This window comes from Pinus tabuliformis, chromosome 1_1 (genome assembly GCF_031772625.1).
Source record: "Pinus tabuliformis cultivar Carrire ecotype Pingquan chromosome 1_1, CPIR1, whole genome shotgun sequence".
NCBI lineage: Eukaryota > Viridiplantae > Streptophyta > Pinopsida > Pinales > Pinaceae > Pinus > Pinus tabuliformis.
The window spans coordinates 377,621,416-377,649,115 of NC_142297.1; the positions used below are offsets into that span (position 1 = coordinate 377,621,416).

The following is a 27,700-nucleotide window of genomic DNA, read 5'->3' on the forward strand; positions in this document are numbered from 1 at the left end:
CAAAACAATGTTTCCACATCCTCATCCTTGAAGAGTCTTCCCATTCGATAAGGTCACCATTTTTTAAGTGCATGTAGTATTGCCAACATTTCCTTCTCATAAATAGCTTGCTTGAGATGTAATAGTAAAAATACCCAATCACCTACATCAAAACATTTTTCACTACGATGTTGATCTACCTGTTGTTTTGTTTGATTTTGCACTGAAGTGGCATTATCCTTTAAAGGCTGGAGAACTTGTTTTTTATGCACGATGTGATCTTTCACTGCTTGAACCTTTTTTTTCTTGATATGTCCTTCTATCTCTAGAGTTTGAGGAGTGGTAATTTCTTCCAATCCTTTACAAGATATGGTCGGATTCATTTCTTGATGCTCGATGTGATCTTTCACTTCTTAAACATTTTTCTTCTTGATATGTCCTTCTATCTTCATAGTTTGAGGAGTGGTAGTTTCGACCAATGAATTACAAGATATGGTTGGATTCATTTCTTCTTTCTCGATGTGATCTTTCACTTCTTGCGCTTTTTTCTTCTTGATATGTCCTTCTATCTTGAGAGTTTGAGGAGTGGTAATTCTTGGCAATTCTTTACAAGATATGGTCTGATTCATTTCTTCTTTCTCTGGGGTGGGGTCCTCGCGTATATCCTCTTCTTTTGATGTTTCTTGATCCTTTTATTCCTCCTCTTAATATTCTATGTAAAATAATTTCTTTGCAACATACTTATGACCTTTAGTGCATTTGCTATCACAATTGTAACAAAGCCCTTTTTCTCTTTTTTCTTCCAATTGTTGTGGTGTAACCCTTGTAGGTTGTGGAAGGCTAGGAGAAACAACAATTCCATCTTTATAGTTGTGAGGGGTATGCTTCCTGGTTTCCATAATTTTTCTTTCCACTATTTCACAAATCCCTTTTACTCTTTCCAATTGTTGTGGTGTTGCTCTAAAGAAGGTGTTGCTCTTTGTATCCTCATAATGTGCTATCATTTCCTCCGTGAAAATTCACCACGTAACAAGTTGTTTACGAGAACAAAGCCCTTCATACCATAAAAGTTGATCAAGTTCTAAATATGGAGATGCAATACATACCTTTTGTAACTGTGGTACACCATGTAGATCAAAATATTGCTCCATCTGAAGTATCCAATTTACTGGATCCTTGCCATCAAACTTCCTCATCTTGTTTCTTCTCGATTTTAGGAGCTCGATATTGAAACGACTGTAACTCTGTACTTTCGGATCTTTAAGTGCTAAAATTTCAACCTATGGTAGCCCTCTATGTCCTCTTTCTAATGCCACCAGTCTGATCCAAATTGGATTCTCCAAGAAAGAGTTATGCAAATCTCCCAAGATGACCTTATTATAGACCTTTCCAAAAGAGCAAACTTGTATGAAGTGTCGTGTGTCACTGTTTCAACCTTTGGCTCTAAAAAATATATACAAGAAACTACTGTCCGTTGTCTTTCTTTAACTTTTGATGAAATTTCAATCTGATGCTTAGAGAGAAAGTTATGACGATTTTCCCCAGGTCACCTATTTGGAATGTAATTGAGGAGTCTACAAAAAGACCAAACTCCTTAGATCATATCTCCGCAAATATAGTGCGAAAAGCTCTAAAATTTGGACCCCAGGTTTAGTGCAATTTCTCCTCAAATGGGTTTTTTTTTTAGCTTTTGAAACATCATAGAAAAAATGTTATAGTGAAAATTCCACGATGAACTATTTGGAGTAGCGAAACCCTAGAATCCAAAGCTCTGATACCAAATGTTATGAAACCAGCTCACAAAAAGATAGAAAAGATAGATCAACGCCTTAGAATTCAACCTGTTCGAAGGGGAAACCTCCTTTACATTACATAAATGAAAAATTCTTGGATGATACAAATGAACAGACCTCCTTTCTATATATAGGATTCTAAGGGGTCGTAACATAATCAGAGCTAACATAACAATAATAATGTAAGGGCATAATAATAACAATAGCGGGCTTCTATAGGACACAATAGTAACAATATGGGCACTACATGGGTACATCAATATAATAAGTGGGTTGTACTAATGACAATAAGGGGTTACACTAGTAGTATAGGGGCCTAACAAGATTGTCCTCACCTTAGCTCTGATACCTTGCCCTCATCTTAACTTTGATACCATTCTAGTGGGGCAAGCTAAACATCACAACAATAGAGGTAAGAAGTTGTAGATTCCTGTGTTGTCTATCTTTTAGCTTCTAGAACATCATATGTTCTATTGCCAATTTCTGCTAAATTTAAAATTGACATACTGATATGAGAAGAGGGTTTGCAATGCTAATAACCTCTTCTTTAGTCCATGTTGGCACACTTGAGTCTTGTTAAAGGACCAACTATTTGTTGTGCAAAATTTGAAGCAGACAACAACATACAACATGTTTTCTAAGAATGAAAACAACTTCTAGAAGTGCTATGACATTAATCCAACACTATTTTTATAAACCAATTCATACTAATGAACACAGGATGTGTGAAATGTATTCTTTAACAAAAATTTTGTCTGTTGGCTGGCTTAAAGCTTACAAGCTTACTCCTATCTTGAAGAAAGGGTACTTGTTTCCCTTTCACTTTATAGGTATATGAAAACCCAGTTTTGTAAGAACCCATAACCATGAATATTATACCAACTCCCTATGGTTAGTGCGTCAATTATGTAAGTGTAACACTCATCCATGTGGCAATCATAAGGAATTTAGGTAAGGTTTTAATAACACTGGCATCCCAGACCATTAAGATGTATCCATGGCCTCAAAATGATGTATTTCCTTTACTCAATAGAACACTCATCATTTCTCTCCCCAGTCATCAAATTTTTTCTCTTCATTATGAATGAGAAATCAATCAAAAAGTCACCATTTTAAATGTTAGATCACAATATGTTTAGCTTCCCTCTTGTGCTTACACTCTAGTATCCTCGTAGCTTCGAAATCATGAATCTTAAACACAGCCTCATGATGTGCATTCAGGGAGGGATAATTCACCCTTGCTTTTCATCAAATTACCCCCCTAGCATTCTCTTTACCTTTAGATGCTCAATGCAAGGCATGCCAATTCAGTACCTACTCAGTTAAATTAGTAAGTTGAGGAGCGTCATATATATCCAACTCTGCCTGCTTGTTCTTCCTCTTCCTATGTCATAGTGTATGAACAGTCAACCAGACTGGTGAGGATCCCCATTAATAATAACATCTATGTTGGCATTTGAATCTGAATGACGTGTTTCCCTTAATTATATGTTTTGGTTTTTTAACAAAAAAGGATAACAATGATAGAGACCCTCAAATCTGAATACTTCTGGCCCCTATGCCCATTTTCATCTAGGTTTTTACCATGTCAGTGTCCCTTTCTTTCTCAAAGCTACATGAAATTAGTTGATCTATCCATTTTATAATGCCTTTGGTAATTTTTTCTATCAAATGATCTAAAGTATATATGAGATCTAAGGGTTTTTCTTGGTTGTTGTTGACTTCATATATTTCCACTAACCATGATATGGGTTTGATGTAGAGGATTATGATTGAGTAAAGGTTGCATTTCTCAATATCTGTTTAGGAGGAGGAGAAGGAGAAAGGTGGTGTTAGGGTTGAGAGCTAAATATGCATGTGAAAAGAAGAGGTGTGTGGAATGGAGTGTGGTAGGGCTACTAGCATGCTAAAAATGGAGTATGGGGAGGTTGGGGTTTTCATCATCGAATAACTGTGGTATGCTTCCTTGTTATCTTTGTGGTCATGCCATTGGTTTTTCTGGTAGCTAGGTTTCGTTACTCTGCATCTACATCTGCAACTAGTAAGCTTCTTCCTTCCCTCCTCCCTCACTGGTAAGATTTTTCCTGCCCTCCTCCCTCGCTGGTAAGCTTCTTTTGGCCCTCGTCCCTCATCAGGTTACTTCTGTCTCTTTTTTTGCAATGGATCAGCATTTAGTTTATCTTTATTGGCAAGAATGCCCTTTCTTAATCTGGTAGTATCACAATGAAGTGTAGACTTCTTACAACATTCAAGTAAGATCTCCATTACAATGAAGTGTAGTCATCTTATACTATTTTATAAAGATCCCTTTCATTGACAACCCACTAAACAATGTATTTATGTGATTTCAGTGTTGGCGAGGAATTATCATCACCATCGGTTAACCATTGAACCAAGACCCCATGAACCTGCTCTAAAATTTGATTTGCCTTCACCAGCACCTGTTAACCATTAAACCAAAACCCCATGGACCTACATTGGAATTTGATTTTCCTTTTGAGATTTTTCGTAAGATTTGAAGGCACATATGTTATCAAAATTACTTTTCTCACTTACTGTCAAAAGTTTAGCACCTCTAGCATTTTTCCAAACATTTTGTGAGTTTTATTTATAGGTTTCCTTTCATTTGATCTGTGTGAAGCTGTGAACTCCATCTCTACATTAACATGGTACAATACCTACTAGGAGAAAGATTCAAAGTTTGTACCTCTCTCATGCAAGAGCAAAGGTTTTACCAACTACCCCTCGTGTAATTTCACTTGCCAAAGATAATGAAACCATTCATATCGATAGGAAGAAATAACAATGCTCTTTCCATTTTTTAACAAAGGGAAATGCATATGATAGGTAAATTCGTTGGGCAACTACTCGGTGAATTCGCTGGACACTCCTCATTCTGAGGAGGATGGTACTAAGTGTGCGTTGGATTCTCCATAAGTTAGATGGGTATTATAAAAATATATTCATGAAGAGTTCAGTTCAACATCTTACTCATGGGAATCGAATCTTGTGGGAATTGAATCTAGGTGGGAAGGGTAACAATAATTCTTTTCGTGCACTCATTATCCAAGCCAGACCCACTTTCCATCGATAAAGCTAAATCCACTTCTCATCAGTCAAGCTAAAACCAGCTCTGATCCACCCAACCTAGACCCAATTCACAACAACAATCTTGTTCACCAGCTACTTTTTGCTATACATATCATTTTCACATTGTTCCCCTTTTTAGAATTTTAGTATTTTTATAGATATTCTTCTCCATCAAGTCTTTCTACTCAACCTTTTATACATTTTTTATCATTTAAAATAGCAGGGCACAACTTCTCAGGAGATGGATCTATTAGAATGGTATTCTCTTTCCACATCTTGAAAACCAATTCTATTTTTCTATCACCATTTTGTTCTTTTTTAGGATCTGGGCAATGCACTTGCACTTACGTTAGTCTAATCCCAGAAAATAAATAGTGTCCCTAAACTAAAATTTAATCGACCTAAGTGGATTGAAATAGAGAGGAATTATTGAGGATATTGGAGCTCTATCATATGTTTAAAATCACTCTTATCTATTTATCTGTGGGGTTCACAGGAACAGGCAGATGACTGGAGAAAGCAAAGTTTAACAGAGAGCATTGACTCTCTCTTCCCAAAGGAGGCAAGTATAAGAAACCTACTACATTTGGATATCTTAAATTTGATTTCTCCCCTATTGAGCAGAGAATTGAAAATAAATTTTATTTACTAGGCAGGTGATTGATGTCATAACAGCTAACATAGAGGACTCGGGAACTCTAAACTTAAATATTGTTGGATAGAATGATTTATCTTCCTCATGGGTATTAGAAAAGCCCTCCGAAGTAAACCAAAGGGATATTACTAACTCTAAGGTACAATTGGTGAAGATTTTGGTTATTTTCTCTATTGAACATGTAAGGAAAGTTGTGTGATGATGATCTATGTAGTTGAGTAGGGTTGTATTATGTAGGAAGTGAAAACTGACGTTCGTAGGGGTGCTTCTCTATTTCTAACAATGTACATCAAGCGGAGGAAAATGACTTCTGGAGACATCTCATAAAATTTACATTTGTAACAAGATGGTGTGATATTCAATGAAGAAGGCAAGGAAAATCATGAGGGGGATAAAATGAATGATGAGGTGCAGAAAAAAACTTCCAATGACGAAGAACTTCTTACGAGGTTTCAAGAGGATGACACAGGAAGTGAACATCGAGATATCAAATAGAATGCTCTTGATGGTAAGTTTTGATTTTCCTTGGTTAACTGATCTATGATGTTGGTAGCCTACTTTAAGTAATGTCTAGTCAAACTCTCGGGACAATGTTTTTTGTAATGTAGACCATTTGCAACTTGAAGAAAGTCCAACAAAATTTTTGCAGAGGGTAAAATTCTTTGTCGCACTAGATCGCTACTTTTTATTCTCGTGGAAAAGGGAAGTGTTACTGATAGGTCCCTATAATACTAGTGATTACCCCATTACTATTGTAGTTGTATCCCTTATTAATATCGTTGTGGCCCTATTGTCCACATATTTTTATTACTATGCCCCATAGAATCCATCTATTGTTATTTTTGTGGCTTTATATTATTATTGTTATGTCGGTTGGGTTCTATTATGACTCCTTAGACTCCTATATATGGAAAGGAGGTTTTATCATTTGAATCATCCAAGAATTTGTCATTTATGTAATGTAATGGAGGTTGCCCCCTCAAAGAGGTTGAATTCTAAGGCGTTGATCTATCTTTTCTATCTTTTTCTTGAGCTAGTTTCATAACATTTGGTATTAGAGCTTTGGATTCTAGGGTTTCGCTACTCCAAACAGGTCATTGTGGCATTTTAATTATAGCTTTTTCTCTGTGACATTTCAGAAGCTAAAAAAAAACCCATTTGAGACGAAATCACGCTGAATCTCAGATCTGAATTTCAGAGCTTTTTGCACTATATTTGCAGAGAAATGATCTGAGGAATTTGGTATTTTTGCAGACTCCTGAATTACATTCCAAGCAGGTGAACTAGGGAAAATCGTCATAACTTTCTTTCTGAGCATTGGATTGAAATTTCGTAAGAAGGTACAGAAAGATACAGACTGTAGTTTCTTGTATATATTTTTCAGAGCTAATAGTCAAAACAGTGACCCATGTCACGTCGTACAATTTTTCTCTACTGAACTAGTCTATAATCAGGTCACTGTGGGAGATTGTGCATAACTCTTTCTTGGAGAATCCAATTTGGATCAGACTAGTGGCATTGGAAAAGGACCTAGAGGGCTACTATAGGTCGAAATTTCAAAATTGGATGATCTGAAATTACAGAGATACATCAGATTCAATATTAGGCTCCTACAAAGTGAAAAAAGATGTGTAGTTTTTTTAGAATTTTTGCATAAGGTTGGTTTGAAAAATTAGTTTGAAGGAATTCAAAGGGAATAGCAAAGAATTATTATCGGTAATTGATACCCAAAGGAAATAAAATGCAAACACCTAGTAGGAAACCTAAAAGCTCTAGGTTGACTCATGAAGGAGAGGAAGGAATGCAACATGATATATCAAAATTATGAGACCTAAGTGCAACAAGTGTCCCTTGCACAAAAAGGAAAAGAATCTAAGATGGATGGTTTAAAGAAAGATGTAGAAGCTAAGATGGATCATTTAAAGAAAGGCGTAGAAGCTAAGATGAATGACGTGGAAGCTAAGATGGACGATTTGAAGATAGATTTGAAGACAGACATGGAAGAATTGAAGATAAATATGAATAAGTTGCTATAAGAAATGGTCACTAATGGTGAAAGGGTAGTAAAGGAAACTCATGATGAGAACAAAAGAAATGTTAATCATGATTCCATAGACTCTAATGTTGGATTGAAGACCCACCATATTCCAAAAATAAATATGAGGAAGTTTGATGGCAAGGATCCTGCAACATGGATATTACAAATGGAGCAATTTTTCCATCTCAATAGTTTGTAAAACACACAAAAGGTACGTATTGCAACTTTATATTTGGAGCCAAATTAGTTTGTATGGTATCAATGGATTTTCTCTTGTAAACAAATTATCACTTGGGCAATTTTTACGGAATAATTGACAGCACATTATGAGGATACAAAAAGCAACACTTTTTTTAGCCAATTGATAAGTCTAAAACAAAGGGGTTCAATAATGGAGCACATTAAGGAGTTCCAAAAATTGAACATAAGGGTAAAAAATATCCTAGAGAAGCATAGGATTGACGTGTTCATAGGGACTTTAAAGGATAATATCCAACATGATGTTTGCCTTTAGGAACTTGATTCATTAGAGAAGGCATTCAGTTTAGCAAGAAAAATGGAAAGCAAAATTATGGCAACTAGGAAGTATACCAGTCACAACTATAAGGATGGAAGTGTTGTTACCCCTCGCCTTCAACAACCTATAACGTTGACACCACAACAATTGGAAGAAAAAAGAGAAAAAGGGCTATGTTACAGTTGTGATAGCAAATACACTAAAGGTCGTAAGTGTGCTGAGAAGAAATTATTCTACATAGGATGTGAAGAGGAAGAAGAAAAGGAGCAAGAAAGGTCAAAGGAAGAGGATATACTCCAGGAACAAAGCCTAGATAAAGAAGAAATGAATCTGACCATATCTTGTAATGCATTGATTGGAATTACCACTCCTCAAACAATCAAGATAGAAGGACAAATCAAGAAGAAAAAGGTAATAGTGTTGACTGATTCAGGAAGTACCCACAATTTTGTTCATTGTAAGGTAGCAAAGGCATTGAATTGCTGCTTATATCCAGCACCAGAGTTTCAAGTAATTATTGCAAATGGAGGAACGATAAACTGCTATGAAAAGTGCCATAATATCAAGCTATCCATGGGAGAATATGTATTGAATAGTCCAATTCTTTCCATTCCAATGGGAAGTGTTGATGTTGTACTAGGAGTCCAATGGCTACAATCCTTGGACACAATAGCATTTAATTTTCAAGAACATTTCATGAAATTTTCTGCAGAAGGAAAGGCAGTTGAATTAAGGGGTATTGCAATGAAACTGAGAAAGATAATCAGCTCTAACGGTACGACAAAGCTTCTAAAGAAGGAACAAAGAGGTGTAATTGCACAATTATGATCACTAGATGTTTCCACATTGGAATCATATATTTCTTCAGATCTACAAAATGTCTTAGAAAATCATTCCAAGGTATTTGAGACTCCCAAAGGTCTCCCACCTATTCATGATCATGATCATGCTATTCATCTGATTCTAGTAAGTGTTCCTCCAAACTTAAGGTCATAGAGATATCCCTATGCCCAAAAGAGTGAAATTGAATGTATGGTTACAAAAATGCTAGAGGCTGGTATAATTCAACCTAGTCAAAGTTCTTTCTTTGCTCCAGTGGTATTGGTACAGAAAAAGGATGGATCATGGTGCATGTGTCCAGATTATAGGGAGCTCAACAAGCTCACTATTAAAGATAAGTTTCCCATTCCTATCATTGAAGAATTATTGGATGAGTTGCATGGATCAATTTACTTCACCAAGTTGCATCTTTGTTCAGGATATCATCAAATCAAAATGAAGACTAAAGACATTCCAAAAACAACATTTAGAACTCATGAGGGTCATTATGAATTTTTGGTCATGCCTTTTGGCCTTACCAATGCACCTTCTACATTTCAAGGTTTGATGAATTCCATTTTCAAACCCTTCCTTAGAAAATTTGTGTTAGTATTTTTTTGATGATATACTAATCTACAACAAGTCTTGGAAGGATCATGTTGACATCGTGCTACAACTATTGGAGGAGAAACAATTATATGCAAAAAGATCCAAATGTTTCTTTGGAGTACAAGAGGTGGAATATCTGGGTCATATTGTATCTCATGAAGGAGTTAAGGTAGACCCTAGCAAAATTAAAGCCATTAAGGAATGGAAAATTCCCACATCCATAAAGCATCTGCGAGGATTTCTTGGGTTGATAGGGTATTATCACAAGTTTGTTAAGAATTATGGGAGAATAGCAACACCTCTAACAACATTATTGAAGAAAGATGCATTTTCATGGACTCCAAAAGCAACAAAGGCCTTTGAACATCTTAAAGAGGCAATGTGCCAAGCACCGGTCTTAGCTACACTGGACTTCACAAAACCCTTTATTGTGGAATGTGATGCTTCAAGAAATGGAATTGGTGTTGTTTTGATGCAAGATGAAAGACCGATTGCTTTTGATAGCCATCCAATCAAGGGAAAGTTTTTACCCAAAGCTATTTATGAGAAGGAAATGTTGGCAATACTACATGTACTTAAGAAATGGTGACCCTACCTAATGGGAAGACACTTCAAGGTAAAAACGGATCATGATAGCCTTAAATACTTTTTAGAACAAAGATTATCCTCTAAAGAGCAACAAAAGTGGGTCACAAAGATGTTGGGTTATGACTTTGGAATCATCTACAAAAAAGGGAAGTAAAATGTGGTGGCAGATGCACTCTCAAGAAAGGATGAGGATGTGGAAACATTGTTGTGCGCCATTTCTATTATCCAGCCAGATTGGATAAACGAAGCAAGGGAGGAGTAGAAGAATGATGAAGAAGTGTGGGCACTTATTCAAAAATTACAACAAGATTCCAGTACATATGATACATTTAGCTGGAAAAATGATTCGTTATGGTATAAATATCGCTTATACCACTGTAAGAATTCACAACTCAAACAAAATATTCTTATGGAATTGCACACTTCTCCCTTAGGAGGGCAGTTAGGATTTTTAAAAACTTACCACAGGGTTAAGAAGGAATTTTTTTTGGATGGCCTTAAATCAGATAATCAAAAGTCTACGGCGGAATGTTTGGTTTGCCAAAAAAATAAAGTTGAAACAATTAAGACCCCGGGTCTATTACAACCTTTATCCATTCCAAGCCAATGTTGGGAGGAGGTTTCAATGAATTTTATCACAGGTTTACCCAAGTCTGAGGGAAAGAGTGTCATCATGGTAGTAGTTGACAGACTTACCAAGTATCCACATTTTTGTGCATTATTACATCCATTGAAAGCCAATATAGTTTCTACTGCATTTATGGAAACAATTCAAAAGCTACATGGAAACCCAAAGATTATTGTAAGTGATAGAGATACCATTTTCACTGGAAATTTTTGGATAGAATTATTTTCTTGTCTTTGTACTCAGTTAGCTCATAGCTCATCCTATAATCCTCAATCTGATGGGCAAACTGAGATAGTAAACAAATATTTGGAAGGATATCTTCGTTGGTTTGTATCTGATAAACAGACACAATGAGTCAAATGGTTGCCTTTGGTTGAATGGTGGTATAACACTTCCTTCCATATATCAACAAAAATGTCCCCATTTATGGCACTTTATGGATGTCAGCCACCATCCATCACATTATATTTAAAAGAAAATTCTAAGGTTTAAGCAGTGGAACATCGCAATGAAAATCAACAACAAGTCCTCCAACTCTTAAAGGATAACCTCGTGTTGGCACATAATAGAATGAAACAACAGGCATATCAACATCGTAGCGAAATAAGTTTTGATGTAGGTGATTGGGTATTCCTATGGCTACAACCATATAAACAAATGTCCCTCAAGCAAGCTAAGAAGGATAATAAATTATCACCAAAGTATTATGGTCCATACAAGGTGTTGCAAAAGATTGGTACTATGGCATACAAATTGGAGCTTCCTACAGCATCTCGAGTGCACCCAATTTTCCATGTTTCATGTTTAAAGAAGTTTATAGGCGACAAGCTCCCAGTTCAAATAATATTTCCAGAACTTGATGAGGAAGGAAAATTTATATTGGAACAGGAAGCAGTCATAGAAACAAGAACTCAACAGTTACGAAATCAATCAATCTCGGAGTATCTCATCAAGTGGAAGAACTTATCCGCTGAGGATTCCACATGGGAGGATGAGAATTTTATACAGAAGCATCAAGAACTACTCAAGCGTTGAGGACAACACTTTTTTCTAGAGAGGAGCATGATAGGTCCCTATAATGCTAGTGATTACCTCATTAGTATTGTAGTTGTATCCCTCATTAATATTGTTGTGGCCCTATTCTCCCCATATTTTTATTATTGTGCCCCATAGAATCCCTCTATTGTTATTTTTCTGGCTTTATATTATTATTGTTAGGTCAGTTGGGTTATATTGTGACTACTTAGACTCCTATATATAGAAAGGAGGTTTTGTCATTTGAATCATCCATGAATTTCACATTTATGTAATGTAAAGGAGGTTGCTCCCTCAAAGAGGCTGAATTCTAAGGCGTTGATATACCTTTTCTATATTTTTCTTGAACTGGTTTCATAACAGTTATATTATTTTCCAAAATCCTTTTTGAATGTTACTTCTCCAATAGAAAAATTTTATATTTCTTAGATTTTAGCATACTATGCTTTAATTTATAGTATTTTAATGCATACAACAATTGAGACAAAAGAGGAGGGATAAAAGGTCAATAGATCTGATTCAACAGGACGAAGAAAAATGAGTTGATCTTGAAAACGTAGTAATTAAACATTCCAAGGAGGTAGATTCTGTTGTCCTGGGAAAATACAGCATTTGGAGGCATGAGAATGAGAACGAGAATTCTGACTCCACTGTTAGATTGATGCAAGACCAACTGATCATGGCTAGGGTGCATTCAAGCATTTCCAAGGCTAGGAATAATCTTGATTTATGCCATGAATTGATGCTTCGTATTAAAGAATGTTAGCATACATTGGGTGAGGCTAATGCAGATTCTGATCTACCTGAAAGGTAATAATTTTTCCATTGGGTGCTTCTAAATCAAGAGTAGTAAGTGCTTCCACTTTCATTTGGTGATCATATCCTTTGTTTCTTTTAAAGTTGCAATGTGTGTGTCAATCTTTCTGCTTTTCATTCTCCTTTTCATGGCCGATAATTGATATGAATGTTTCAGTGCACCTGAGAAGATCAAGGCTATGGGTCATGTCTTATCCAAGGCTAGAGAACAATTTTATGACTGTGTGACAGTAACGAAGAAGTTGTGACCCATCGTTCGGTATGCAGACGAGCAAGTAAGGACCATGAAAAAGAAAAGTACATTTTTAATTTAGTTAGCAGAAAAGACTGTGCCCAAGGGCTTGCACTGTTTGTCCATGCAATTGACCATGGATTATTACTTGCTTTCCCTTGAAAAGCAAAATTTCCTAAAAAGGACAAGTTGGAGGATCCAACTCTTTATCACTATGCATTATTTTCTGACAATGTATTGGCTACATCTATGGTTGTCAATTCAATTGTCATGAATACTAAGGTGAAGTGTTATTAATCTAAAATACTCTAAAGTTTGGAAGTCCAATAGTTTTGCTGCATTTTACATTTAATATTTGGATCTCATTGTAGGTGATTTCCTGGTGTTTGTAGGAATCTTAGAAACATGTATTTCATCTCATCATAGACAAGTTAAAGTTTGGGGCCATGGAAATGTGGTTTTACTTAATCCCCTAAGGAAAGCTGTGATACATGTAGAAAATGTTGATGATTTTAAATGGCTCAATTCCTCCTATTGTCCTATGCTTCGCCAACTTGAATCCGTAGCTATGAAAGAGTATTATTTCAAGGAAGATCACTCAACTACACTCTCAGCACATTCCTCCAATTTGAAATATATAAATCCAAAATATTTATCCATGCTAAATCATCTTCGTTTCTATCTTCCACAAGTTTATCCCAAACTAGACAAGATCCTTTTCTGGGATGATGATATTGTGGTGCAAAAAGATTTGACGCCCTTGTGGTCAGTAGATCTTCATGGAAAGGTTAATGGTTCAGTGGAAACTTGTGGAGAAAGCTTTCACTGGTTTGACAAATACCTTAATTTTTCCAATCCGCACATAGCCATGCACTTTGATCCTAATGCTTGTGGTTGGGCATATGGGATGAATGTATTTGATTTGAAAGAATCGAAGAAACAAGATATAACTGGAATATATCACAAGCTGTAGAACATGGCAAGTGTGTAGTGTGGTTTATTTATGTCAATTCCAGTGATGCTTACTTCAAATTATTTAAAGTAAATTTGAAGTAATTAGCTAGAAAACTGAAGGGGTTTTCTTTGTTCAATTTCTAAGTTTTTCTTTTGTTGTATGTCTAAATCAGGATAGAGTGTTGTGGAAGCTTGGAACACCACCCCCTAGATTTTCACATTGGCTGCTTATAAATCAAGAGTAGTAAGTGCTTCCATTTGCATTTGGTGTTCATATCCTTTGTTTCTTTTAAAGTTGCAGTCTGCGTGTCAATCTTTCTTCTTTTCATTCTCTTTTTCATGACCAATAATTGATATGAATGTTTCAGTGCACCTGAGAAGATCAAAGCTATGGTTCATGTCCTATCAAAGGCTAGAGAACATTTTTATGGCTATGCGACAATAACAAAGAAGTTGCAAGCCATACTTCAATTTGCAGATGATCAAGTAAGGACCTTCGAAAAGCAAAGTAAATTTTTAAGTCAGGTGGCAACAAATTTTGTTCCCAAGGGCCTGCATTGTCTATCCATGAGATTGAACATATATTATTACTTTCTTCTTTTTGAAAAGTTATAATTTCCTAAAAAGGATAAGTTGGAGTTTTTGACTCTTTATCACTATGCATTATTTTCTGATAATGTATTGGCCACATTTGCGGTTGTGAATTCAACTGTCATGAATTCTAAGGTGAAGTGTTACTAATTCAAATTACTCTAAATTTTGGAAGTCCAACAGTTTTTTTTCATTTAACATTTAATATTTGGATCTCATTGTAGGTGATTTACATGTGTTTGCAGGAATCTAAGAAACATGTATTTTATCTCATCACAGACAAGTTAAATTTTGGGGCCATGAAAATGTGGTTTTTACTTAATCCCCCAGGGAAAGCTGCGATACATGTAGAAAATGTTGATGATTTTAAATGGCTCAATTCCTCCTATTGCCCTGTGCTTCGCCAACTTGAATCTGCAGCTATGAAAGAGTATTATTTCAATGCAGATCACTTGACTACACTCTCAACACATTCCTACAATTTGAAATATATAAATCCAAAATATTTATCCATGCTAAATCATATTCGTTTCTATATTCCACAATTTGATGCCCTTATGGTCAGTAGATCTTCATGGAAAGGTTAATGGTTCAGTGCAAACTTGTAGAGAAAGCTTTCGGAGGTTTGACAAATACCTTAATTTTTCCAATCCGCACATAGCCAGGTACTTTGATCCTAATGCTTGTGGCTGGGCATATGGGATGAATGTATTTGATATCAAAGAATGGGAGAAACAAGATATAATGTGAATATATCACAAATGGTAGAACAAGGTAAGTGTGTAGTGTGGTTTATTTATGTTAATTCCTATGATGCTTGCTTTAAAGTATTTGAAATAAATCTGAAATAATTAGCTATAAAACCTAATGGGTTTTTCTTTGTTCTATTTCTAAGTTTTTGTTTTATTGTATGTTAGAATGAGGATACAGTGTTGTGGAAGGTTGGAACACTACCACTTGGATTGAACATTTTATGGCTTGACCCATCCTTTGGACAAGTCTTGGCATGTGTTGGGTTTAGGATATAATCCTAGCGTGGACTATTTAGAGATTGACAATGCAGTTGTTGTTCATTACAATGGGAACATGAAACCTTGGTTAGAGCTGGCAATGATGAAGTACAAGCCTTACTAGACAAAATATATAAAATATGATCATCCTTTCTTACAACAGTGCAATATAAATGAATAGTTGTGACCTCAATATTCATATTGCAATAGATTGTCAAATGTAAAGTGTAAAGGCCATTGATTATGGTTGATAATTCATTCTAATTAATTCATTTTTCGAGTTCCACAGAAGGTTTCTAGTTTATGGCTTAATGAGTCAGATTTTTGGAGGTGCAGTGGCCTAGCCAAGTTTAAGATTTACAAATTTTATGTCCTCATTGTATTCCTTCATAATTGGAAGTAAACTCCTATGTTAGTTAATATTTCTTTTTCATCAAGTAATTACAAAAATTGTTCTTCAATGAAGACAAAGAAGTACAAGACACAGAGATTTAGGCTTTTAAGCCAGGGAAAAACCTCTAAATAGGGGAAAACCCAACAATCCTCCTTTGATTGAATCTATTCAAAATGAGATATCCAACACAAGATGAAAGAGTCCCTCCAAGTCAGCCCTCCTCTTTAAGTCAAGGTCAATAGTTGAGTCTCTACCTAGTCAAAGTCAGAAGCAACTTCTGAATATTTGCCCTTATTGCAGGTTTAGTATCTTATTATAATATGCTGACTTCCAATTATAGACACTTTGCCTTCTATTACTGATCTTCATCTACTACAACAAACCCTTGACTCTTTATCACAAATTTTTAGATCCTTCTGTGAATAGATAGCTTTAGATTGAGATTCGGCTTAGTCACAGACTTCGGTTTCTTCAAGTGTTGTAGACTTATTTTTATCCTCAATTTTTATTCTCCCATTGGATTACATACTTCGAGCTTTTTCACTTTCTTGGTTGCTACCCAAAAGAGGTCCAATATAGGCTAAAACGCCTACATATCATTCTCCATGAGCTCTAACTTAACTAAACAAAGAGTGACTATGACTGGATTGTTGCCTTTGTAAGGTTGAAATGACCTGCAATCTTTGCCTATGACAAGATGCAATAGCCCTAATTGGACAACACTGAAACTAGCTAAATTCAGTGTTTAACTGCCATGACCAATTCTTTCATTTTCCCATAGCAGCTATGCTGCAATAGTCTCACATGGAGCAAGGGTTAATTTGCACATGGACATCTCCCTTTTGACAATGAAGGCAATGTTCTAGGCTCTTATCTAATATATGCTCCTAAGATATAAAAAACTTATGGTGTATGAGTTATCATCATTCTTACTCCTTAGTTATATTATATGTGCTCCTTGTCTTTGTGCTCATGGCTGAAATAAATAACTCTCCATTGAATTTCTATTAGCATCATTCAAAAGCTCTTGATCGATTGATGCTCTATGAAATGCATCAGCTCTGAGTTACTCATAATCCACTTTCTTGTTGAGTTAGAGATTGACTGTCATGGTTCTAGAGTTGTTGCATTTCCTTAAGGAGTTGCTAGTTTGGTTTCTGTATGACTGTTAAGAATTTGTCTCTCCTTACCTGTAGTGTTCTTAAGCGTTCTTGGGTGGATTTCTACTTACTAGATTCATTTCCCTGTCCCCTAAGCATTATTTTTATTTGTTGGGGTGACCTTGAGCTCAATCTTGGTTGTCTAACAGGCGATAGGTACTAGACAAGGCCATACATAACTGTAGGAGATCATTGGTTTTCCAATTTCCCTTCATTCCCATAAATCCATCGAATACATGAGTGCTGAAATCTACAGGGAAAAGCATTATTGATGTGTATTTATGGTAGAATGTAATTATATTATAATGTTGTTAAATTGAGATTCATTACTTGAGTGATTTGAATTATATGTTGTTCCATTGGTATTGGGAATCATTACATGAGAACCCATTAACTATAATTATTCACCAATAATATCCAGAGGTTCTTCTGTACTAGAATGATGATTGTCTAGTATGAAGCATTATGAGGATAAGGATCTTCACTCAACTAAAAAGGGTATGCTAATAAATGCTTATGGGAAAAAGGCACAACACATTTATCTTTGGTTGGGAGTTTACCCATATTGGCCATGATGGAAATAGTTATAATGTCATGTTGACTAGATTTTTGGCACACCTTTAAGAATGTATCATTATCGAATGGGGGCTAGAAATCTAAAATTTTATCCATTAAATTAGATATAGGATTATATTTGTCTAGATGGGAAGGTTGATATAGTTTGAGCTTGTAGGAATTAATTATTTGAGAATACCTTATTGCAGAGGAAGCTTTGGCTTGAATTAAATTTCATGAACCTACTGTAGAATATCTGAGCTAATTTTTTTATTTTTAATATATTGTTTCCTTATACTATTTCTTATGATGGATGGCATATGATATGTAGGAATATTTTCACTCTATAGAAGATATTCATGGCCTTATGTATGGTCAAGAAGATTCCTAAACCTCAAATGATGAGAATCTACTATACAAAGTTAACAAAGATATTTGGATATTAGGAAGTCATTTGTATCATGCTTATGCAATGTACAAGCTCTATATCCTCTGGAAAAGCTACAATAAATACTTAGCATAGAAGGATTTGCTGCTTTTCATTTGTTGGCTGCCATTATGAAATGGGATGTGGGAAATGTGAAATGGGATAAGGGAAATGTGTAGAAAAATCATATTCTAGAAACCATTTATCTTTGGTTTGGAGTTTACCGATATTTTCCATGATGTAAATAGTTATAATGTCATGTTGAGTAAATTTTTGGCACATGTTTAAGAAGGTATCACTATCGAATGGGGGCAAAAAATCTAAAATGATATCTATTGAATTAGATATAGGATTATATTTGTCTAAATGGGAAGGTTGATATAGTTTGATCTTTTAGGAGTTAATTATTTAAGAATACCCTATTACAGAGGAAGCTTTGGGTTGAATGAAATTTCATGAACCTACAATAGAATATTTGAGCTAAATTATTTTTATTTTTAATATATTTTTGCCTTATACTATTTCTTATGATGGATGGCATATGATATGTAGGAAGCTCTTCACTCTATAGAAGATATTCATGGCCTTGTGTATGGTCAAGAATATTCCTAAACCTCAAATGATGACAATCTACAATTCAAAGTTAACAAAGATATTTTAGATATTAGAAAGTCATTTGTATCATGCTTATGCATGGTACAAGCTCTATATCCTCCAGAAAAGCTACAACAATTACTTAGCATAGAAGGATTTGCAGGTGATGGCATCATTTGGATTCTTGGATGCCATTTCTTTTATGCCCTATGATCACAAGCATGGGGCTCACCATTTTGAGTTGGAGAATGAGAAGCAAAGAAGTTCAAGAATGGCCAGTCTTCTAAGTTTTGGGATTTAGTTTAGATTCTAAAATGGATACCAGAGAAGTAAGTTATTTCAATGAAAATACTTCAATTCATTTGTCATTGTTTGAGATGTTTCCATTTGTATAGGTCTTTCTAGTATACGTATTATATTTTATGCATAGTTCAAGGAGTTTTCTTCCCATATGTCTAATAATAATAATATGTTTTTTTGGAAGTTTTCATGCTCAATACTTCTATCTAAAGTGGTAAGTAATAGGTACAAAGATCATTAAAGAATTTATTTTTTAAATTAAGTGTTTCCTTGATGTTGCTAAGAAGTCAGAGAACACATATATTCTTCTAAGCACCTTTTATGCTTGTACAGGTTACCTCCCATATGTCCTTCCATATTTACCTTGTACCCTGTTACCTCCCAATGTACCTTGTTACCTCCAAACCTGCAAGTAAACTGTTACCTTCCATATGAAGAATTATCAGCCACTGAGAGAAAAATCAATGTTTCACCTTCCAAAGGTGCGAATGTTCAATCAAAAGTAGTAACCATAGCAGCAACTCCACCTCCTATCCTAGATCTTCTTGGTTATTTGATAGGTTTAGGCATTGCACTTGTCCCTAGAGATTAGTGAGCAGTAGGCTCTGGGTGGGTATTAGATAATCAATTCCATTTTATTTTGTAAATAAAAAATGGAAAAAATTGGCTTTATTGTTGTTAGATGTAAATTGTATTTACTATGATAAGTGTCAACCTAATTAAAGCAACTTGTGATATTTGGTTAATGCTTTGTGTAGGCCTGCATTGCCTGTTTTACTTGCATCATTAGTATTTCAAGGCCTTCAGATCAATGGGAAACTTATATGGCATGATGGTCAAATTTTTTAGAGCTTGAAGCTTTAGAATAACTCTTTTGGTCTTGCAGTTGTTGGACCTCTATAGGTGCAATTCATAAAATGTGAAAATAGTTGAGATATTAGTTCTATTTACTGTAAATATTGCTAGTTTAATAGGATGTAGATGCACATCTATTTTTAGTACTTTTCCTAAGCTTTGTTCTTGGTAAATTAGGTGCCACCATTGCAACCTGGTAGCTCAACACACACACTACTACCAATGGTAATATTTCAAAACATATCTTTTGAACTGGCAAACACTCTTTTGTAGGTGGAAGTAAAAAATAATCAACAACTTGTTTGGTATTTTAATGATAATATTTCGTTTGAAGTTTTCTTCACTGAGGATGGCAGAATGGAGCATGCAACATTTCTGGACGTAATAATGAATGATAGGGTCTAAGTTTTAAGCTTTGGAAGTTTTCTTCATTGAGGATGGCAAGATGGAGCGTGTAACGTTTTTGGAGGTAATAATGAATGTTAGGACCATTCCCTCTTCGAAATTCTTCCTATGCCTTCAGCTCTGTTGGATTTTTAGGACTTTTGGGTCAGAAGAACTGGGCAGGATGGACAAGTCCAAGAGATAAAAATGGGAAGAGGAAGAGCACATAGATAGTGTGCTTGTTCTCTCCATTGAAAAGATGCAGGAAATCAAGGATGAGCTTGAGAGGGTAATTCCTCATGCACTCTTAAAACTGCTTTTTGGGGTTATTTTATTTTATTTATTTATTTTTAAATTGGTTTTTTTTTTTTTTGTTTAAAACATTTTACCCATTCCTTTCTCTATGTATTATTTTTTTGATTTATTGGTGTGGTTGTGGATTGATTGAATTTTTGTTTGTCCGTGGGCTGCTTGAGAATGATTTGTTACAGCACTTAAGAGAAGGTTTGAGGAAAAGAGTGGTTTTTTCAATAAACCCACACTTCATCTTCATATTCTTTTAGTCTTTTGGATATGGAAATTTTGATTGGTTTACATATATTGTTTTTCCAATAGTGTCAGGAAAATTATTTCAAGGAAAAATTGAAACTAGAACATCCTCAAATTAGTTATTTCAGTTTTTTTTCCATATTCATTTATTGTTTGGGCATGAGTTCGTAAATCTCAAGTTTCAACAAATGTAATATTTTGTGTGATAATTCTTGATCAGTTACATTCTGCCTATTTACGATTAGGTTCATAATGACCTGGTGACCTGAGGCTCTCTCAATGTAGTATGCCGCACTCCTAAATCCCTTTTGGTCTCAATTACAGTCTGCACGTTTATGATAAGGTCATAGTGGCCTAGTCACCTAGGGTACTCTCGGCCTAGTCACTGGCCCCAAAGGATCTAACAAGGTTGTTGTACTTAATGGCAAAAGCTTGAAATTCTACTTGGCACCTACACTTAGGGAAGTGTAGACCTGCCTTACCTATATGGTTTTTTATAGTTGGCTTATTCTTACATTCATCTTTTTATTAGTTGCTGGAAAGCTTTCTTGGAGGAATTAGTGGATAGAGTTTAAGTTGGATTCTGGATGACAATCAGAGTATTCCTACATTACATATTTGTAATTTCATAGTTTCATTCAATTGAGGAAGAACTAGATTCATTGTATCACTTTTGTTTTCCCTTTCCCCACTTATATAGCGATGTTGTAGCTCTGGATTTTATTTTTTCCTTCTACTTTTTCTCTCTGAGATTGAATCTAAAGTTTCCAGTACCTAGCAGAGCCTTTTTCTCTTCTATCATAAGATGCATGTGTGTGTAAACCTATGTAGTTGATGAAATAAGTTTGGAGTGGATTGAAACAGTGAGATTTTGCATGTTGATGAATCATTTTTTCAATTGAGTATAACATGTCTATATGATATAATGGAGAAAAATGGAAAACAAAGTGAAATTTTTAAAGGGTGCATTGAGCTACTCTCTTTTGGCTATTCATCTCCAGTTATGTTGAATGTTAGAAATGGGGGCCAACTGCAAAACTTTTTTTCTTTCATGAGACTGAAGAAATCGGTCTCCAAATCATTTGAAAATGTCCTGGTGCACTCTCGGTTGTTATATCACTAGTCTTACATGGGATGTTTGTATTCAAGTCATTTAGGTTATTATTTTTTTTTAGTTATTATATGATGTACAATTATGTGGGGCCTTCTACATGGGTAAATTGCACTTGGGTATTATGGACAATTGAGTCCTTAATTATTTTTGTGCTTTGCCTTTCACTATAGGGTCTTTAGCATTCATTACTATTTGATCTGCTGAGCATTAAATGTCATCTACCCTTCTTTGTGCTTTGCCTTTCACTACAAGGTCTTTAACATTCAATACTACTTGATAAGATGAGTATTAAATACCATCTGCCCTTCACATTAAACCATAAAAATGTAAAGCTTTCTTTATATATGATTTATTTGAATGAAAAAAAGGGAGAGAGTTGTTGTTTGAATTTCTCTAGTGTGCATACACCAAATTGTGAAACACATTGTTTCTATTTTAACATAATAAGGATGAAGTTCCTCGAATTAAAAATTGAATTATATCAAAAAATCCCCCTATCAGGGAACAACATGGAAATATGCTTATGTTCATTAGAATCAAGTGTGAAGGCTATGATACACAGCTTAATGTTATGAACATTGCAGCATGTTTACATGAGATTGCCATTGTGAGCTAATGGCATTCTAGGAAGGGGTGTCTTCCTTGTGTACAATTTGAAACAAGTTCTTCATTAGATATATCAAATTTTCTGATAATACAACATTCAATAATCATGTGATTTTGGATCCTATGAAGAATAATAATGGGACACATAGGACTGAGAATTTACCATGGTTGGCAATGTCTAATCTCAGTAATTAGGTAGGGTAGACTGCAACTGAAGAAGGTGATGATAGCAATCTGCAACAAAAAGCCTCTGATATGGGTCTTATTCCAAGCATCTAAACAAAAGCCACTTAGTATAAATTTCAGAGAGGAAAACAAAAGCCACTTAGTATAAATTTTAGAGAGGAAAGCAAAAGCCACTTAGTATAAGTTGGTCTAGTTAAGTTGCCATTACCTAGTGTCATAAGTTGCTCTACAATTTCATCGGGTTGTTATTGCCATCGCCTTTGTTGTTGCTATTGTTGTTGCCGCCACTTTTGGTGTCGCTCTTGGTGTTGTTATTGTAGCCGATGACAGGATTGTTCATGGTGTTTTTATTGTTGCTGTTGTCACCGAGGATGGGATTCCCATGAATCTAGGTGTTGGCGCCAATGATGTTCTTATCACCCCTGACGTTACACCCTCCTTGTAGCAAATTGTTCATGTTGTTGGCTTACGGATATTGAAAATGGAACACCTTTGAAGGCAACAAGATTCACACTTCTGCAAAAAACTGATTCAGTTCAACAATACATAATGTGGACATTGATAAGTTACTATGAATCAATGCTTAACATGGACATAGAATATGAGCAAATTAATGAAATCTCACAGATTAGAAATATACAACCATACCTACAACTGGAGTAGGGAAAATTCCATAAGGAAGAGGTTAGAAATACAATTACATAGCCTACCTTATATAGAAGTAGGCGAACTCCAAACTCAAATTTGAAAACCATCTACACTCCCAACTAGGGTCAAGTTTTGAAGTTTTCATGTATTAAATTTACATGAATGACATCATCAATCATGCAAAGACCAGCGTCATGAGGATGACATATTGTGGACGCCCTGTTGGGCAGACGAGTTATTCTTTTTGAGATTGAAGTGTTTAATCATAAATGTGATTTCTTTAGTATTTGTGACTGTTCAAAAACTTTTACTTTTATCATGGGACCCACTGACCCTTTAGCATAATCTTGCAAGCAACCCTTTTTTTGGGTGGACTTTTACCATGTGAATTTAGGTATCACATGTCGCTTTATACTTCGGAAGGAAAATCTAGTGTGGTTATATGAAAATCTTGTCTATGTGGTATACTTTTTAATTATTATTAATAATAAGGTAATCTTGCATTGAATTTAGGTATCACATGTAGCTCTATACTCCGAAGGAAATATATGTGTGGTATATTTTTTAATTATTATTAATAATGAGGTTTTTTTTTATGTAAGATAATAATAAGTTTGTTTATGTAAGATAGGTTTTGGTAGTCTTGTCAATAAATGTTTTTTTTTTTTACCTTTTGAGAATTTATTTCAATAGAAACACTGGATTTATTATTTTACTAGAAATGTATTTTTGTGGTTAATATTATTAAAAATGTATATATTTTTATCTAGTATCAAGTGCTTTCATGTAATAATATTAGTTGGATTCATAATAAGATTACTATTATAGATATTCGGTGGTTATTGAAGATATATTTAAGGAAAAATAATTGAGTTCATAATTGGAGGATTTACCTCTCAAATTAGTTGTGATGAATCTCTCATACTACTTTATAAACCATTCATTTGAACTTAAGTTGGGGTGGTGGAGAAACAACGGCCTGCCTTCTTATATTTTGTTTCAAGTTGAAAAGAGGTTTCATAAAGCCTTTCCTTTGACCCCTACAATTTTGTTTTTTAGGAAGGAGTTCGAGATTGTAAGTGTTGTAGTCATTTTTAAAATTTCATGTAATTCTAGCCTTGATGATCTCATCCACAAATTAAGGGATTGTGTTATGTAAGCTTATTTATGATTTGTAATTATTAGCACAAGACACCATTATAATCATGTGAATAGTTGGCATCTTCAATATACAAGTCTCAATAAAATCTATTCACATGTTGGAAGTAAATCCAAGGATTATAGAAAGACAAATGTCATGGGATGGATGATCAAATTCATGTATTGTTTGCAAAGAAAAGGTTGCAAGATATTTCAAAGATTAAGAAGATGTCACAATCATAAGATAACCTTACACTTGTCGAACCACACATCGTATGTTGAAGGAGAATGGTAGTTTTAAAAACCATTGGAAAAGCCTCCATGTACCACTCATAAATTTTTATGCTCTTGACCTACGAGAAATTCCAAAATACCAAATATGTAAAGAAATACAACCCAGAACATAGAACAAAATGAGAAAAACAAAAATTATTTTATTATTAAGAGATGAAAGGAGTGTTCACTTGCCTCTTCAAGGGGGTAACCTCCAACATAGCAGAGCTCAATTACAAAATAAGACTTGATATATCTGAATGGGAAATCTCTATCCTTTATATAGGATTCATAAATACAATACCATGGGTCATTACCATGGCTCTCTCAATACCATCTATCTAATACCATGATCCATTTTCAACTAACTATGGTCCCTTTCTTAAAAGTAGGTCAACCAGTTACAATTATTAATACAAGCTTTATTGAATCTTTGACTAACTATACCTATGACCCAACCCTATTACATAAATAAAGGGATTAGGGTTGGACCCTAACATAAATCCCAATGAGGTTTCTTGCAATCCTTATACAATGGTTGGAAAAGTAATTAGTGATGACTTGATTTTCAACCAAAATAAATAAATAAGGGGAATTTATCTAAATGACAAGGGAGTATTAATCCCAACTAATTATGTCCAATGGAAGTTCAAGTTCATGGTTTGAAAATATCATCTAGAAAGTTATTATTCATGGAATTCCATTAAAATTTACAAGCATAGAACCTGCCAAAATTTGGAGCCCCATTTCAAATATCATGCATTATCCACTACCCCAAACTTGTAAAATATTCACATATGCCTTTTTTTCTACTTTAATTTTTCATTTTGAATTAGTTGTAGGATTAATAACATTTCCTATGGCTTCCAAAGAAATATGTTGTTCCTTCTAAAAACCATTTCTCACAACCCTAAAGATGAGAGCCTAATTCACCATGAACTATATATTTTCACAACCTACGTTACTAGGGAAACACCATACAAGATTTTCCATGTAACGTTTGGAAAATTCTAGGATGCTTGTGATTGAATTCCCACCTAGGATTGTGTCTCTCTATGTGCCAAAATTGATAATCCTTCTCAGCAAGCCATGATGTCCATTGATTATTCTTGAATTACTTTTCCTATAACTACTACATTTATTTATCAGATGTCAATACTATATAAGAATGTTGCACACTTGGACAATGAAAATCCTTCATCGCAATATTTAAAACCATAAAAAAAATTCAAGTAAAACACCTATTGCCTCATTGCCTCCAAAAAGGAGTCCCTCTTCTTGAAATTATCTTTCCTTTCCAAGCTTTTTCCTTTCCAAATCCTTCTAGAGAAGCAATTTTGGTGATTTCTCTCATACTAGAATATGATGATGATGATATTGTAGATGAAGCTACCTTGGGAATGATGGAAAATATTTTTTGCTAACTCCCCAATTAAAAACACACTATGAGAAACATAAATACCATGCTTATATACATGTTAGGGATTTATTTAGTAGATAAATATAGTGCATAAACACTACCTCTTGGATTTATATCTTGAGCATATCATATTATCCTTAATAGTGGAAGTAATGTTTCTTGAATATTTTACTTAAAAAATGAAATTGCAATGGACACTAATGGTGATAATTCTATGAAAACATTGTACAGTATCTTAACAAATCCTTCTTGGCTTATAGGGCTCTACTAACATGAAAATATTTTATGATTTGATCATTTCTTTCTATTTAGTATAAGAATTTTATGATTAAGAGCTTTCCAAGATCTATAAAACCACAAAGTTAAAATAAATTACTCATGAAGATCACAAAGTATGCTACCCTAATTGAGAATATAGATTGTTCACTTTATCTCTTAGCAAATGCAAAGATGTATGTTAATCTGGTTGCTAGAGACAAATCCCTAATTCATAGATCTAATTATAACTAGAATTGTGATACCTTCTCCATAAATTTCTAAGGAATCTTAACTATGCCTTAAAAATGTATCTCCAAGCATTAATGTTGCACAAGATATTACTTATTGATTTTCGGCTTGGGATGAGAGAGATAAAAGAGAGATTGACCATTCTCAAAGTAAACACTCACTTTTCCATACATAATGTCCCTTTTTTACCTCGCACCATGTACCAATTTTTTCTAATAATATTATAAAGCTTGTCATGTGCATAAATAGGGCATATATCAAAAGGTATAATGGACCAATGAGTTAGGAAAGCTTCCATAGGGCATATCTTGGAAAGTATAGAAAATCAATGGATAAAAGTTTTACCTCATGTAACATGAATATCTTACTTTTATCTCCTCAAATTTTCACTATCTAAAACATCACAAAATGGAAAAATGACTCATTCACTTCCTAAACCAAAATTTTGCTCCACTTTTAAAATGTCAATAGTATTCCCTAGGTTCTTTTGCACACTTTGAATCTCTTTGAGCTTAGATGTTTTTCAATTATACTCAAGTCACCCCTACTTGTAAAATTGGGTGAGCTAACTCATACTACATGGCTTAGTCAACTTGACATAATCTTATTTCATATGTCCTCATTGTGTTGGAGTTAGCACGAGCAACATATATCAACATATACCATTGGAAATGTCCAAGAATAATCATTTGAACCATATATCCTATGCTCCCATTTAAACTAGGTATTTAGAGTAAAAATGAATTCAAAGATAAGATATCCAATCTAGGCATCAAAAGCCCAACAACAATATTTCCAACAATCTTCATCTTACAATCTTTATCTTCAACATCTATAGTCTTCCCATATCTTTCACATTAATTAAAATAATATTTCCAACAATCTTTGTTGGAGAAATGACATGAACCCATGATTTCCACAATTTCTATCTTGAGGACCAGGCTTAAATGGATATTGGGCACATTAATGTCAACTAAAGAGCAACCCCTAAACATGAAATACTTTAGGATAGATTTTTTGGGATTTCTACCCATAACATTAGGAATTTCCCATGGCAAAAGTAGGTTGCTTCTTTGAGTTGAGCCTAATGTAAAACTATAAATAAGTATGCAATGTTCTATGATAGGTATGGCTAATAAATGGACCATGCGAAACAAACATTCTTGTAGATTAACTCTTTTTGTCAATTTACAACAAGTGCACCAAGGGCCTGGTTTTGTGAAGGCTTCTAAGG

General features: G+C 34.5%; 1 pseudogene; it reads left to right on the forward strand.

Annotated features, from left to right (window-relative positions):
* Positions 1-15,535, forward strand: part of LOC149213211 (polygalacturonate 4-alpha-galacturonosyltransferase-like) — a 72,329-nt pseudogene extending 56,794 nt beyond the window's left edge.
* The last annotated feature ends 12,165 nt before the right edge of the window (positions 15,536-27,700 follow it).